Here is a 13,397-nt window from a genome sequence, read left to right as displayed (position 1 = left end):
GTGTAATCACTTATAAAAGCTGAGAAGAGGTGACCCTGGATCTTGAGGTCTGCGGTGTGACTCTCCGAACGTTTTAGCGCTGAAAGCAATAAAAAAAATGGCATCATTTAGAAAAATGAGTCCCAAAGGTCTGGTCTGTGATACAATCCGTACTCACGTTTCTCTTTACATATCTTATGAAATTACCATCTTCGCAACCATATGGGGTTGTGACCTACGATGCGGTGAGCGTGGATCGAACACGCGACCTTCAGATCTTCAGTCTGACGCTCTCCCAACTGAGCTATCCCCGCGCGATGAAAGTCACTTATTTTGAAGCAGTGGTGTCATCGTGGTCACAAAATTGTTGTAATCAATAATTCGAAGAACTTTTGTGATTTTGCCTGTAATACCATACGGATGCCTATTCAGATTTTCCTCCGTCACATGATATGAATTTTGCAGATGAAACATGAGAGGGCATAATTGAAGCAAGTTACTGATACTCTTATATATGGCCTCTATTTTCTATTAGGCTAGGGTTACTTGTGGATTGACTGCTGCAATCAGATTAAATTAAATAGAGTAGCTTAAAGATGTTATAAATTTTAGCCAGATTAATGGAAAGCCGTTAATGTTCTGTATCCCAGGGATTTCAATGGTTTTTATGATGCTGAATCGATTTTTACTTTCAAAAAAGTTATTCAAACACTACAACAATGAAAATTTTTGGAAATTTTCTTGCCATATTTTAACCAGAAATTTGAAATCAATGAGAAATTGTGATCTAACCAGGGCAAATAAAAACGACATTTATATCATTAAATTTCATGTAAAAGAAAAATGAAAATATCAAATATCAAATGCTATATCTCCTACAAATTCTCAAATAAGTGTTAATAAATAGAAACTCAGATAAGTGTTAACAAATGACCTTGTAGTTACTCAGATTATGTATGTGAGGTACTGAATTCTTTCTCACAATTATTTATTGGTCTTGTAGCTAACTTCTAGTTGGTTTATATAGGAATACGCCTGAAAATAAGGGTTTCAAGGAGATTGAGTATCTTTTCAGTTTTTTGCTTCAACCTCGCAAGTAAAATGCAGCTACAAATTGCTAATTTATGCAACACATTTTGGTTGTGGTTTTTCCCACTAAAAACTGGTTTGGTGTCTACAAACCCTGGCTCAGGTTTAATCCATCGTGGCCCCTCATACAGGTATGCTCGATGCTACCATACCCTTGCTTGTGTGTGTTTTGTTTTTAAAAAGATAATTCAAAATTTAAGTTGACAGGGGTTCTTCCTTTATGTTGTAGGTATTCCCTTGCCTTTATCCAAGTGCATTGAGACCAATTACTAGTTCGATTCTTGAGACTAATAACCAGATACCACTTTTGGCCACGTTCTCTTTTCCTCTGGGTTAACATGGCACATTACAGTGGTCTATGAAAAGTCTTTACTGGGTTTATCTTCTATGGTTCCCAACCCAAATTCAAGTGTTGCCTCAATCGAGGGCTGGAATAGGGGTATAATGTTTATTTATCACAACTACTTTTCATAGCCGAATTGTTTTAGGCTATATCAAGTTCTGGTCTAAATATGAAATCATAACCCACAACTCTGAGCTTTTCTTGATTATTAAGGAAATTGTTTTCGTTATGTAAATCTTGTTCCAAGACAAGGTGTTTCATACTGTAAATTCTTGCTTTATGAGCGACGTTAAGACTATTGTTAGTATACTAATGGGTTTTGTGTTTGGGAAATTTTTGAGACCGACATTAATGACTCCTCTAAAGTATGAAAGGGATTGCCATATTAACATTGATATGTTAATGAATTGTTCTGATTTTCGTTGTATTATTGCTTCATAAATTTATTAGTTATTATTGTTTTTATTTTTCGTAGACATGTATATTTCTAGTTTCTATACCTTCAGTTCCTTCCGTGATTTACCATAGTGAATGATAGCAATTGTTTTTCCTTGTATGTAGGACTATTTACTTTGTTCCTACATCATTTAATTTGCATATGACTGGTTATCTTGTACGTTGCCTCGGGTTGTAGGTTGAGGTCCTTCTAGGACCACCTCCTAGCCCACAAGGGTGCCATAATTTAGATAGTGGATTGCTCTACTATGGTTTCCTCCTGGAGTAGACTAACCCTATCCCAATTTAATTATGTTAATCCATTTATCCATATTTCCTTTGTTTCATTTTTATTAAGGTTTACTATGTCTTTTCAACAACAAGAGTATCTATTTTTGAGTGATTAATTACGAAGGAAAACACAACAAACACTGAACTCTTTCCAACATGAATATGTAAAGATTAATCACACTAGTTTACCATTCATAGCTTAGAATTCACACAGGTAAGAATTCATTTGAATAAAAACAGTGCAATGATGTACTTATCTGTTACCAATTCCTATGAAGTCAGGTAACTCTACCAGTATATGCTCTCCTCCCTACCGACGAGACCAAAAATTACATCTGAGCCTCCCCCTGAGCCCCTAAACTTCCACAATTTCATGACAAATTTTCTTTAGTAAAGCATTCAGATATGAAGACCACCCGAGTCCAATCTGAAAGCTCCAGATTTTTTTCTGTAAGGTAAATAACTCCAGTGGTTCAAGCTAGCTCAAGAGTTACACACCTAGAGTAGCTCCAGGTTACTTTATTCTACCATCTAAGTCTTCTCCAATTGCCTTTTTCCTTCTTCTTTCAAATCAGAAGAAAAGAACCAAGAAGAAACTCCTTTCCATTCACTGATATTTTTATCTCCAAAATGAGGACCATACTCATAACTGCCATAACTACTTGGAAGTTAGGTTTCTTACCAATCATGAGCTCCTTGGAGAGTTCCATCCTAGTCAAAATTATTCTTATTTCATTTTTCTTATTCAAAAAGATATATAAGAACATTCACCTCATCATATGTGTTTTCCAGAATTTATATAAATAAGTTTTTCCAATTATCAAGTTTACCTATGGTAAAAATGTAAACACAAATTAGCAACAAATGTTAATGTTAACTGGAGGTGTTACATATTCCCCTCTTGGTTACAAACAACGTGCCCAGAGTTTATTCATGTCCTTGAAACAAATTCAGATATGCTTGTTGCATCACATTTTCATCTTCCTAAGTAGCCTCCTCCAGGTTAAAGTGTCTCCACTACACTTTAACTTGGATGATAGCTTACTTCTGCAACGTTACTTCTTTCTGACCTAAGATACATAATGGTTCTACCGATAACTCTCCGTCTGGTTCTACCTACATTCCAGTAGGACACAATCTTAATTTTTCTTTAAGGAAGATTGATTTCTAGATTAACATGTGTATTATAACAACTAACATACATTTACCTACACTTCCTTCCAATTTATAATATGGTTGGGATCATATATATATATATATGGTTGGGATCTTTGATTACTACTAATAATATTATGGAAGATCCAATGGAGGGTAAATCTTGCTATCCACCTAATAATTGTTGATAATTATATTAAAATTTTAGAACATGTCTATCATATTAAATGAAATTAGTCAATAATACATGTAAGGCATTGTTTAATTAGGGAAGAATGACTGAGAAAGAAAATGGATGACACAAATTTTGTAGGTGATCTCAGAAGTCTCTGTGGTTCGTCTGAGTATTAAATTCAAAATTTGGGATTGCCTTGGAATGTTCCAAGTTATTTTATATATCAACACAATTTACATGTGATACTTGGACGCAATGGTATTTTTAGCTTTTGTATATATTGTATCATATCGTTACTGTAATAATATTGAAAAGAATAAACATCTATTATGCAAATCTCACTTTTGCAATTGTATTTTCAACTGAGAAGAGGTGACCCTGGATCTTGAGGTCTGCGGTGTGACTCTCCCAACGTTTTAGCGCTGAAAACAATAAAAAAATCTTGGCATCATTTAAGAAAATAGTCACAAGGTCTGGTCTGTGATACTATCAGTAGTCACGTTCCTCTTTACGTATCATACGAAATTACCATATGCGGTTGTGACCTACGATGCGGTGAGCGTGGATCGAACACGCGACCTTCAGATCTTCAGTCTGACGCTCTCCCAACTGAGCTATCCCCGCGCGATGAAAATCACTTATTTTGAAGCAGTGGTGTCATCGTGGTCACAAAATTGTTGTAATCAATAATTCGAACAACTTTTGTGATTTTGCCTGTAATACCATACGGATGCCTATTCAGATTTTCCTCCGTCACATGATATGAATTTTGCAGATGAAACATGAGAGGGCATAATTGAAGCAAGTTACTGCTACTCTTATATATGGCCTCTATTTTCTATTAGGCTAGGGTTACTTGTGGATTGACTGCTGCACACAGATTAAATAAAATAGAGTAGCTTAAAGATGTTATAAATTTTAGCCAGATTAATGGAAAGCCGTTAATGTTCTGTATCCCAGGGATTTCAATGGTTTTTATGATGCTGAATCGATTTTTACTTTCAAAAAAGTTATTCAAACACTACAACAATGAAATTTTTTGGAAATTTTCTAACCAGAAATTTGAAATCAATGAGAAATTGTGATCTAACCGGGCCAAATAAAAACGACATTTATATCATTAAATTTCATGTAAAAGAAAAATGAAAATATCAAATATCAAATGCTATAGCTCCTACAAATTCTCAAATAACAAATAATATAGTATATATAACTCGTCAATTGGTTTAAAAACAACTCTATAAATAAATAACTAATGAATTGGTTTCAATATAATACTCCGCCGCTCAACCCCTACGGCTCCCGGGAAGAACATTATTTCACATGTTTTGAAATGGATTTTCATGAAATCATCCCAAACTTTATGCACCTCGTAAGAAAATTGATTGTTATTCATTTTATTGTAAGTTCCGTTTCATGAAAAAATGCCTTTAGCACGGTTAGAAAACCTGCATTAGGTTGAGGCTGAAGCAGGTGGGGATGTAGCTCAAACGGTAGAGCGCTCGCTTTGCATGCGAGAGGCACGGGGTTCGATACCCCGCATCTCCAAATTTTAAATTACAAATATGGCTGACTATACGGCGAATAACGCTCTATGCCAATGATATGCGTTATTAATTGTTGAGACCACGCTTGGGAGAAGTTTTGGTTTACATAGCTTGCAATAGTCATCAATTCATTACATGTTTTAAATTACAAATATGGCTGACTTTACGGCGAATAACGCTCTTTGCCAATGATATGCGTTATTAATTGTTGAGACCACGCTTGGGAGAAGTTTTGGTTTACATAGCTTGCAATAGTCATCAATTCATTACATGTTTTAAATTACAAATATGGCTGACTTTACGGCGAATAACGCTCTTTGCCAATGATATGCGTTATTAATTGTTGAGACCACACTTGGGATAATTTTTGGTTTACATAGCTTGCAATAGTCATCAATTCATTGCTAACAAAACTCATCCACCATCACATGTGTTTAGCATGAGCTTTTAGTTCACCGAGGAGGATCAGTCTCCACCTTCATTATTAATAATAATGCAAAGTGTCAAACTCATTTTTATAGGTATGATAAATAATATCAAAGTGCTTTTAAATCAGTAAGGATCCGTGGCGCAATGGTAGCGCCTCTGACTCCAGATCAGAAGGTTGCGTGTTCGATTCACGTCGGGTTCAATCTTTCACATATGAAACAATGTCGATTCAGGGCGGGTTCAATCGAACTGTTACTCTCAATTTTATCAGTCAAGTCAAATCAATGCATACATATTTCAATCATTTTGTGTTCTTTAAGCTCTATCAATAAAAACTGGTGTTTTATCAAATCAATGCATACATATTTCAATCATGCTGTGTTCTTTAAGCTCTATCAATAAAAACTGGTGTGTTAAAATTAAGTTTTATCAGTCAAATCAATGCACAGATGTTTCAATCATGCTGTGTGTTCTTTAAGCTCTATCAATAAAAACTGGTGTGTTAAAATTATGAAGACGCTTAGTCTTAGTCTTCGTTGCATGTAAGTCTTTGATCACAAACAAAAGTTATAAAAAGAAGTAATGTTTCAACCATGAAAGTAATGTTTCAACAATGAAAGTACAAACAATTTATAAAATGAAGTAATGTTTCAACAATGAAAGTGATTCATTCAATGAATAGGGAAGTTATTTATATAACTATGGCAAAATTGTTCAAACTATACAATTTGGTTACTTGAACCCAACAAAGTCAAGAAGGTCATATTGGAAGACAATAACGGAAAGATGATTATCACAAACAAGTTATAAAAAGAAGTAATGTTTGAACAATGAAAGTGATTCATTCAATGAAGAGGGAAAGGGAAGATATTTATATAACTTTAAACTATACAACTTGGTCACTCGAAACCAACAAAGTCAAGAAGGCAACATTAGAAGACAATTACGAAAAGATGATTATCACAAACAACTTATAAAAGGAAGACTTAATGTTTCAACAATGATAGTGATTCATTCAATGAAGAGGGAAGATATTTATATAACTATGAGAAAATTGGTTAAACTATACAACTTGGTCACTCGAAACCAACAAAGTCAAGAAGGCCACATTGGAAGACAATAACGGAAAGATGATTATCACAAAAAACTTATAAAAGGAAGTAATGTTTCAACAATGAAACCGATTCATTCAATGAAGAATGAATATATTTATATAACTATGAGAAAATTATTTAAACTATACAACTTGGTCACTCGAAACCAACAAAGTCAAGAAGGCCACATTGGAAGAGAATAACAAAAAGATGATTATCACAAAACACTTATAAAAGGAAGTAATGTTTCAACAATGAAAGTGATTCATTCGATGAAGAGCGAACATATTTATATAACTATGTCATAATTGTTTAAACTATACAACTTGGTCACTCGAAACCAACAAAGTCAAGAAGGCAACATTGGAAGACAATTACGAAAAGATGATTATCACAAACAACTTATAAAAGGAAGTAATGTTTTAACAATGAAAGTGATTCATTCAATGAAGAAATATGAGAAAATTGTTTAAACTATACAACTTGGTCACTTGAAACCAACAAAGTCAAGAAGGCGACATTGGAAGACAATAACGAAAAGATGATTATCACAAACAACTTATAAAAGGAATTAATGTTTCAACAATGAAAGTGATTCATTCAATGAAGAGCGAATATATTTATATAACTATGAGAAAATTGTTTAAACTATACAACTTGGTCACTCGAAACCAACAAAGTCAAGAAGGACACATTGGAAGACAATAACGAAAAGATGATTATCACAAACAACTTATGAAAGGAAGTAATGTTGCAACAATGAAAGTGGTTCATTCAATGAAGAGCGAATATATTTATATAACTATGAGAAAATTGTTTAAACTATACAACTTGGTCACTCGAAACCATCAAAGTTAAGAAGACCACATTGGAAGACAATAACGAAAAGATGATTCTCACAAACAACTTATAAAAGGAAGTAATGTTTCATCAATGAAAGTGATTCATTCAATGAAGAGTGAATATATTTATATAACTATGAGAAAATTATTTAAACCACACAACTTGGTCACTCGAAACTGTTGGCTTGTTGGGGCCTGACCCAGGTTCGGAGTTAATTAGCCAAACAAATCCCGGTACTACTGACCCTTTCGGCAACAGTCCCCGGAGCGGGGACGAAGGTATCACTCGAAGTAGTATGGGAGGGTGATAGAACCAAGTTTCCACACCCTTGAGATGTCTGAGAGGTTCGACTGGTCCTTTGTCTATTCCTACGTGTAGGTGGCTTCGTGCACCTTCCGTTCCTCACGACCTGATACCCTGCCTTCGTGTAGCCCTAACCAAGGGCCGTGCCGCGCTTTGCGCTATTACTCGAGTTCTTATTTATCTTCCAGTATTATTTAAACACCTTTGCCTACTTAGATGTCTTAAGTTATACTGAACAATACAAAACATTCATACATGTTCGCACAGTAAATAAACAATATATTTGCAAATTATATCCAATCATGCATTAAACGAGGAAAAGATACATAGAATTATAGCAAAACTTCTCTTTATTAATTCTCCAATAGTTACAAACTCGACCTGCTCCTCGCACTTAGCTGCAGGGGTCTGCGCACTCAGCTGCGGACTACTAAGCCTCTACGCACTTACCTGCAGAGCCTTCTCCTACTCTATGACTCACAGACACACTTTACACTTCGACTCAATCACTTAGACTTCTCATTCTTCCATTCCATTCGTTCTCACTTAGTTTTCTTTTACACTTAGAGCCTTGCTCTATTTATACAATCCCATGGTCCACAGACCATTGGTAGGTCTATCCAGCCAACATTACATTACAAAACTAGGGCGAACAACCCTTTGACTCTATCATACTTTCGCGCCCCACGCCCGCAATTCACGGAGCTTTTACAACAATATTTGGTCAAAACTTTGGCTTTAAGCCCCAAAACATGCCTTGAGGGGATTCGATGCCCAACGGGCCCCCAACACAAACATCGTGACTCGCCCTCAAGGTACTCTGTTGGTGCGGAGATCTTTGCGCACAGTCCCTCCAACTGTTCTCGAATTGTGGCAAGGTCAGCAACACACTGAGCTGTTTCTTGCTGGATCTGATGCATACGTTGTTCCGAGACCTCTGTGTCAAAACTACTTCTCTGTGTATGTGCCGGTATCCCCTGCATTCATTTATATTCCTGCTCCTTTGTCTGGATCCTTGGAGTGCGAAGACTATGCTTCTGTCGACTAGTGAGATAGCTGGGACCCATGTAGGGCTTCAAGCAACGGCCATTCACTTTGCCTGGGAAAGGCTCTCCATTTAGTTTGACTAGCTGTACTGCGCCTCCATCTCTGACCTCCTTAACAACGTATGGTCCCAGCCAATGCATTCTAAATTTTCCTAGGAATTTATCAAATTTACTATCATACAACAGCACTAAATCATTCATCTTGAAGGTGCACCACTTAATATGGTGATCATGCCAGGCTTTCTCACACTGCTTTTGCACCTGCTAATGAAAGCCAGCCAGGAACTGCTCCTCCTTAAGTTCTTCCAACTGCTCAAGCCTCTCTTCTAGGGCTTCGCAGTCCGTCATACCTGTGAGCGCTGCTGTGCGTAGACTTGGTACAATATATTCCATTGCCATGACAACTTCCACGCCATACACCAAGTGGAAATGTGTCTATCTCGTCATTTTCTTACATGTTGTCCTATAAGCCCATAGTACTGCAGGTACACGCAGGTCCCAATCCCTCTGCTATGCATTGCACACTTTGGTTAGCGCATTCCCCAGTATTTTGTTGAATGCTTCTACTATCCCATTGGCTTGTGGGTGATACAATGTGCTTTTCTGATGATACATCTGGAACTCTTCTAGTAGTGCGCTGATGGTTTCGTTCAGGAAATGTGTACCATGATCACTCATTAAGATTTTCGGACAGTCAAATCGAGTCAACACATTTTCAAACAAAGACTTCGCAGCCATGGCGGCTATGTAGTCTTTGACTGGCTGTGCTTCCGCCCAATGAGTTAGGTACTCTGTCGCGGTAATAATGTATCACACGCCTATTTTTCCCTAAGCTTTGATAGGTCCTACAAAGTCGATTGCCCATTTTTTGAAGGGTTGCAGCGTCATTTGTGGATTCAAAGTCATCTTGTCCCTCTGCGATGGTTTGCATTTCCTTTGACATATATCATAGGCCTTACAGTTTGCTTTTGAATCCTAGTGAAGGGTTGGCCACCACAACCCTGCGCAAAGAATCTTTTGCGCGGTCGCTCGTCCTGCATAGTGTCCTCATGCAGTGCCCCCATGTGGTTTCGTGAGGATCTGACTCTGTTCAAATTCAGGTACATACCTTTGCAGTATCTCATCATTTCCCATCTTATATAGGTGCCCCGCGATGACAGAAAAATCAGCCACGCACACCACCAGTTCATTCTTTTGCTGGATAGAGTATTCCTTAGGCACAATCCTTGTTGTTAGAAAGTGGATTATATCTTCAAATTGTCCATCCATTATGTGCACAAAAAAGAGCTTTGCATCAGGTAATCCTTCCTCCAAACTAGTAGGTTCCTCTCCTGTTTCAATACGCGACAAGTGATCCGGTCCCACGTTCAGGCGTCTAGGCTTCACCACGACCTCAAAGTCATATTCATGGAACAATAAGAGCCATCTAGATATGCGCCACCCCAACACATGTTTATTGACCAAGTATTTCTGCGTGAAATGGTTTGTATACATCCTGAAATGTCCTCCTAGAAAATAGTGCTGATATTTTTGGAGCACGTACACCATAGCCAACCCCTTGCGCTCGATTGTGGAATAGTTTTTTTTCTGCTTCCGACAACCTACGACTTGCAAACGTGATAGGGTGATCGAAGCCCTCTCCACCCTATTGTGTGAGCACCTCTCCCAGCGCTATGCATGACGCGTCAACATGGACACGAAACTCCACATCCCATTTTGGGAAGACCAGGATTGGGGTAGAGGCCAATTTCTCTTTTAGGACATCCAAGCTCTTCATGCATTCATCATTTCGGTAGAATGTGACATCTTTTTTCAATAGCTTCTCCATTGGCATGGTGATTTGAGCATAACTTTTGATGAACTTCTTGTAATGTTCCAAGGTAGTGCGCATCTGTTTAACACTTCGCGGTGCTTCCAAATTCATAATTACTACAATCTTTGCGGGGTCTACCATTAGTCCCTGTTTGCACACCACATGTCCTAACAGGTTCCCAAAGGGAATGAGGAACGTACGCTTTTTAATGTTCAACGTGATTTGGTTTCATCAGCAAGTATCCAACATCAAGCATAAGCTCGTTACATGGTGCTTAACTAATCCAAATAGAGTCCCATCATTCATGTAGACCTCTAGGAATTTGTGGATATATTATTTGAATGCGGCAAAAACTATACGCAAAATGATGGCTAGTGCATTTTTTAACCCAAACGACATGACGATGTATTGAAAGCAGCCCCACTCCGTCACGAAGGTGGTTTTTCTCTTGCCTTCCGGTGCGATTTTGATTTGATGGTACCTTGAGAACCCATCAGTGAAAGAATATACTTCTTGCTCGGTGACATTTTCCAATACTTCATTTGTGAATGGGGTTAGGAATGGGTCGTGCACACAGGCGTCACTCAATTTCCTGAGGTCCACGCATATTCTTATATCACCCTTCTACTTCTTCTCTTGTACTACCATAGGGCTTACCCAGTCGGATTCTTCCACTGACTCAATAATTTCAGCTGCGAGCATTTTGTCCAATTCTATGCAGACCTTTTCCTTGTATTTTGGATTCAAGCAATAAGGCATTTTTTTAACTGACTTCACATCGGGTTTTATGGTGATCTTCATCATCCCTAAATCGCCAAAGATCCCCTTTAAGTTCGTGATCTTGGTCGGGAATAAGTCTTGGTACTCATGGAGTAACTCAGCAACCTTATCCACATTGGCATCATCCTAGTAGTCACCGAGTGTTGCATACTTTAGTTCGGCCTCCGTACCAATGTTTACCTGCTTCGTTTTTACCAGTGTTGTAATTTCAGGGTCTTCAATCAATGGTCCTTGAACGTCACGATAGCCTTCATTTTCTGGAATGTTAACTTTTCGCGGATCTTTGTCATCTTCTTCAATGTTTATGTTGTAACACTCTAGCGTGCAGCTCAGCTGGGTCACCCATTCAGGCTGAAGCACTTCCATTGGCTCTTGGGGTATTTTAAAGATAGTTGCTTTTACTGCTTGTAGTGCATCATCAACAGTATCCCACCAACGATCCTCAAACGTGAAGGTTAATAGGAATCCTTCACGCAAGATATCCCATTCGTTCGTGCCATGGCAGAGCTCTGTTTCTATATACCAATTCATGGGTATAATATCCAAGGTATGACAGAACAGGTGCACCCACTCAGGTTGTGGCTCTTCCCCATAGACCTTTGTCCATTTCGCGAGGTGTGCACATGGATCACCCCGTCCATCATCCTTGTCTTTTAACCATGTCTGAGGCTCCCCAAACCGTATGCGCATCATCCTTCTGCATTCGTGCCAGTCTTCAAAACTTTGTTGGTGTGTACCCCACCATATTGCGAGCGTATCGCGCAGTGCGAATTTCAGAGTGTCGAAACGTTGTTGTTCTGACATTCTTTTTCAAATTTGTTCAGGAACTCCTCCACTTCACCTAACCCGTCATACGTAGGCAGATCCCTTATCTCTGTTGCTACACAGCGCAATGATCTTGTCATCATGTTACAGTTGAGCATGGTTACCTCGTGTAACCAGTTCTGCCATCATTTTATCTCCTTGTTAGAATCTAATGTGCAGGAGCTTTCACGCTCCCACGAGATTCCGCCATCCGCGGTTGGATTTACCCAATCTTTCTCCCACGTGGTTATCTTGTAGATGGAGTCCAGATCACCGTCACTGTCGTATTCACGCACTGGCTCTGTGTAGCGCGATACTTCTATAGGGTTTAAAGGTACCACTACGCGTAGTGACTTTTTCTCAAAGATCATCTTGCGCTTCTTTAGATTTATTACTACATTCATGTCAATGGCCCAATCTATTCCCAATAGCACGGGGTAGGGATTGTGGTCATCAATAATCTCTATCACTTCGAAATCCATTAGCGCGCTTTATCCTTCGATGTCTATTGTGATTCCATGCAATCTCCCCATAGGTAGGATATTTTGTTGGTTCGCCATTCACATTTAGATAGGAGACCATTGTAATGCAGGCTTGCCCATGCGCTCCCATGTCTGCTTTGACGTTCATGTCTGATCCTAGATCTAGAATCACTTGATCCATATCGTATTCCCTGATCTGTGCGGTCAATCTCATATCCCTTCTCATTCGTTTTGTGTGATTGCCGAGCTTCTGGACTATGCGTGGTTCTCCTAGCACGGTCCTAGCACATTTAGTTATGAGTTCTTGCAGCCCTTTTAACGCGTTGCTATCGTGCAACAGCTTCATGCATGTCTCCAAGAATGTAGTGAGCATCGATGGGTCTAGGTCCAGCTCTAGTCTATCTTTACTTCCTGATGTGGAGGCATCATCAAAGCTCTTCTTAGCTTCCATGAAGGTCTCCTTAGCGCACTCCAAATCAAATTCTAGTTCCTTTGTTGGAGCCTTGTGAACCCAAGTACTTTCTTCAGGCTGCTTACCTTTGTCATGCCCTATCATAATACCACTCCGGAGCACGATATTTACATTAGGGTCTTCCTCGCATGGCTCAAACCTCATCATTTGTAGGTTCTGAGTCGGGGGAGGCTGGAGTGCTCCTTTATCGCGCAACCTTGCTATCAATGTGGGACAATCCTCCATCTCATGATCAAACTGCGTACAATATAAGCATGATGGTCTCGTTGGATTTGTACAATCACGGGCATAATGCCCTAGCCCTCCACAATTGTAAC

The 13,397-nt window shown here is 38.6% G+C and overlaps 4 non-coding genes across 4 annotated transcripts; 2 read left to right on the top strand and 2 right to left on the bottom strand.

Moving 5' to 3' along the window:
• Positions 1-220: 220 nt before the first annotated feature.
• Positions 221-293, bottom strand: TRNAF-GAA (transfer RNA phenylalanine (anticodon GAA)). Its single transcript has one exon. It is a non-coding gene; the product is annotated as a tRNA-Phe (tRNA).
• A 3,725-nt stretch (positions 294-4,018) lies between these two features.
• TRNAF-GAA (transfer RNA phenylalanine (anticodon GAA)) lies at positions 4,019-4,091 on the bottom strand. The gene has a single exon. It is a non-coding gene; the product is annotated as a tRNA-Phe (tRNA).
• An 851-nt stretch (positions 4,092-4,942) lies between these two features.
• Positions 4,943-5,015, top strand: TRNAA-UGC (transfer RNA alanine (anticodon UGC)). Its single transcript has one exon. It is a non-coding gene; the product is annotated as a tRNA-Ala (tRNA).
• Positions 5,016-5,573: 558 nt separating this feature from the next.
• Positions 5,574-5,645, top strand: TRNAW-CCA (transfer RNA tryptophan (anticodon CCA)). The gene has a single exon. It is a non-coding gene; the product is annotated as a tRNA-Trp (tRNA).
• The last annotated feature ends 7,752 nt before the right edge of the window (positions 5,646-13,397 follow it).

The sequence above is a fragment of the Pinus tabuliformis genome, chromosome 1_1, assembly GCF_031772625.1.
Source record: "Pinus tabuliformis cultivar Carrire ecotype Pingquan chromosome 1_1, CPIR1, whole genome shotgun sequence".
Classification (NCBI taxonomy): Eukaryota; Viridiplantae; Streptophyta; class Pinopsida; order Pinales; family Pinaceae; genus Pinus; species Pinus tabuliformis.
Note: the sequence above shows the minus strand (reverse complement) of the source record. Positions and strands in the feature narration are given on the sequence as shown.